The sequence below is a fragment of the Phyllobates terribilis genome, unplaced genomic scaffold (assembly GCF_046119375.1).
Source record: "Phyllobates terribilis strain yellow unplaced genomic scaffold, ASM4611937v1 Scaffold_12__6_contigs__length_324123572, whole genome shotgun sequence".
Classification (NCBI taxonomy): domain Eukaryota; kingdom Metazoa; phylum Chordata; class Amphibia; order Anura; family Dendrobatidae; genus Phyllobates; species Phyllobates terribilis.
Genome location: NW_027362772.1, coordinates 248,737,181 through 248,740,819, shown reverse-complemented (window position 1 = coordinate 248,740,819; position 3,639 = coordinate 248,737,181).

The following is a 3,639-nucleotide window of genomic DNA, read 5'->3' as shown; positions in this document are numbered from 1 at the left end:
TGCCTTCCCGTAACTCCACTAATTGGCTTAACTCCTACAGCAGCATTCCGCAACTTACGAGATCTTTCAAATTTGAATATACGCAACATTTTCTTATAGAATGCAATGATCTGTCGCGACTCAGATCACTGGTGCAGTCGACAGGTCGCCACCCGTCAGTGTAGAGTACTCCTCAATACACTGATAAGACAGAGAGTACACCTCAATCTATCCCTTCCCTAACCTTGAATGGCGACTTTACAGTACGACTCACCACGGCACCCTGACTGACAGCAGAACCCCTCCTTATGAGGTTTCTCTGTATAAGACGAAGAGTACCCCTCAATCCGTCTTCTTTCCTACTACGGCACCACCCGTCAGTGTAGAGTACACCTCAATACACTGATGAGACAGAGAGTACACCTCAATCTATCTCCTTTCCTAACTTTGACTTTACAGCAGTCTCTGTGGTATACGAAGAGCACTTCTCAATTCGTCACAGATCCTTTCTCCCTTACACTACAACTCAGGAATGCTTTGAAACCTCGATTATCAGTCACGGGAGGCAGCTATCTAAGAAAAGTACAGTGACCGGGGGAGGAGGAGGTGGTGTTCACACGAGCACGCGCAGGCATGCGACGTCACTCGTTTTAACACTTGCTGGTTCAGGACGTGGTGCGGGACGCCTGAGGTCTCACCACTCGACCGGTCACCCACCCAGATCCAACCTGACAACCCAACAGGAACCGCTGCGGCTGACACACAGGCAAGTGAGACATATAAAATACATCTCAACTTACCGTGTTCGATGGAGGTTGATCAGGCCTCAAATTCAGCCACCGCGGTCACCACCAGGGAAATCAGCGATATGGGTCCAGGAGGGCGGCGTACCGCTAGCCACGCCGCACGTTGAGCGCCATTTGTAGGGGTCGTGACGACAAATCACTCGTCCTCCAGTCACTCCAAATTCAAACTATGAGCATGGGTCAACCATTCAAAGAATGAGTCAGACAACAAGCTGGTTCAAACTCAGAGCATGCTCAAAATACTACTACAGACAACGTTCTCAGCAATGTTCTATATTTATTTTTTACATGCACAAACCTAAATACACTACATAATGGGAGGGGAAAGGGGTTGTCCGGAGCGGGGTAAGCCATGAAAGTCCAGTGTCTGACCACTCCTGATTGGTCCACATCTCCTTATCTCAGTCATATTGCAGCCGTCAGCTTATAATCTTGTTTCGTTTCTCTGAAATAAGTCTTGGCAATACTGGAACTGTCTTAGTTTAAGTTTCGATTTGAGTAATACGTAGCAAGGAAAGCTTATTGTTATAAGACACAAAATGATGGTTAGTACATTAGCAAAAAAGCGTATAAAAGTTACAAAAGTATAAAAGTTACAAATATATATATTCTCTTTTACCCCGACACTGGCCTGAGACAGGAGGCATTGCATGCTAATGTTCCCCTGACCAGAGAACCTCCCCCTTGCTCTCAGACACAGCTTTAATTACACTTGTGGCATCCAGGTCAGGGTGACACATTCCCCCCTAGTGAAATTTAGTACTCCGGGACTAAACAATAAACAAAGATAATATACATGACTATAAAACATTAATAGACAGACGACGCACAAATTGAGTTCTTAAGGTCACAGTGTGGCCTGTGACCAGGTGTCCATATCACCAGCACAACGGGGAGCCTTAACCAGGTGGGGGTCTGTCCTACCCCAAGTCCTTTACAGTCTTAGTTCATTCCTGGGTTAGGCTCCGAATGCAGTCCATACAAGGTCCCGGTTATAAAAGTCCATAACCTGTGAGTCCTTATGGTAGCTGCAAGAAACTGAAACACACTATTAATAAACATGCAGGTAACTTTGGCAAACATTTTAACATTTGGCAACAGGGTTATTTACAATTTTTAGTACACTCTATATTCTCCAGCGAGCGGGTATCTGCCCTTTTGTGCTCCTGGTTGACCTACGTAGCCCACTGTCTGGTGGTGGACCAACCTGGTTTTCCCCACTAGCGTTAGGGGTACAGCTACCAGCTGGGTGTACAGGTAGGGCAGGCAGCTGTCTGCGGGTCCTTTGGCTTACCGCAGGCATGGCAGGCTCACTGTCAGCAGAGGGTTGACTCTCCTGGGCTGCTGGTACAGGCTCTTCTGCCTCTGGAACCGCTTGCTCCTCTTCACCTTCCGGCTCTGGTGTTGGTTGTTGCTGTGCCGGTTGCAGGAAATGCAGGACGGGTACCACTATGGCATCATTTATGCGAGTCCAGGACTGAGGGAACTCTCCGAGAACGGTGCTGATCATTTCTTCCTTGTCCTCTGCGGGTTCAAGGTCACTCTGATCCTCTTCTGCACTACGGAGTTGCTCGGGGCACCTTTTGAGGTGGTCTCTGGAGACGACACTAGTGGTTTCTCCTCCGTCCTTGGTGATTACGCACACCTTTGGGTTGTCGTGGTCAGACTGCAGTACGGTGTAGGGTTCCCTTTCCCACTGGTCGTCCAACTTATGTAGCCTTCTCTTCCGCTTCAGGACTTGCTCACCAGGTTCTAGGGGACCAGCAGGGGCGTGTTGATTGAAGAGTCTTTCTTGCTTCTCTCTCACCTGGGCCAGGCTCTTCTCCACACTCTCCTGTACCTTCTTGTACTGCAGTTGCCTTTCCGTATCCCAGTCCGCATCCGGGGAGGTGTCCTCAGGTATTAGGACTCCCATCTCCAGGTCTATGGGCAGCTTACCTGGTCTAGCTCGCATCAGGTAAGCCGGGGTGCAGTTTGTAGCATTCACCGGGATGTTGTTGTACATGTCTACCAGGTCCGGCAACTTTTCTGGCCACAGGCTGCGTTCCTCCAGGGGCAACGTCTTCAGGAGATCAATGACTATATTGTTCATCTTCTCACACATCCCGTTGGTTTGGGGGTGGTAAGGCGTTGTCCGAATCTTCTTACAGCCATAGAGGTTGCAGAACTCCTGGAAGATTTCAGCTTCGAACGCTGGACCCTGGTCTGTCAGGACCTGTTCCGGATACCCGTGTGGACGGCAGAAATATTGCTGGAAGGCTCTGGCCGCTGTTTGGGCTGTCAAGTCCTTTACCGGGACCACCACTAGAAAACGGGAATAGTGGTCCACGATTGTCAGGGCATAGATGTATCCAGACCGGCTTGGAGCCAATTTGACGTGGTCCAGAGCTACCAGCTCAAGAGGCTGCGTGGTGACGATGGGCCTCAAGGGTGTCTTCTGGCTGGTGCGGTCCTTCCTCCTCAGGTGACAAGGGCCACAGTCTCTGCACCACTTTTCTACTGCTCCTCTCATGCCGACCCAAAAGAATCTTCCTCTTAGCAGGAACTCCAGTTTCTTCCAACCGAAGTGTCCCGCTCGGTCATGGTAAGCCCCCAGGACCATAGCTGCATCTCGCCTTGGGACCACGACTTGCCAGGTCAGCTCGTGCGTCCGGTGGTTGACAATCCTTCTGCACAACTTGCCTTCGTAGAGGAACAGCTTGCTCTTCTCCTTCCATAGCTGCTTGGCTTCCTCTGGGGCATCTGGATCTAGGCGGGCGTCTTCCCGGGTCAGCAGATCTTTCACCAGGCGGACTGCAGGGTCACTATCTTGGGTCTCGGCCCAGCTGTGGTGAGGTAGGGGATTCATCATCAC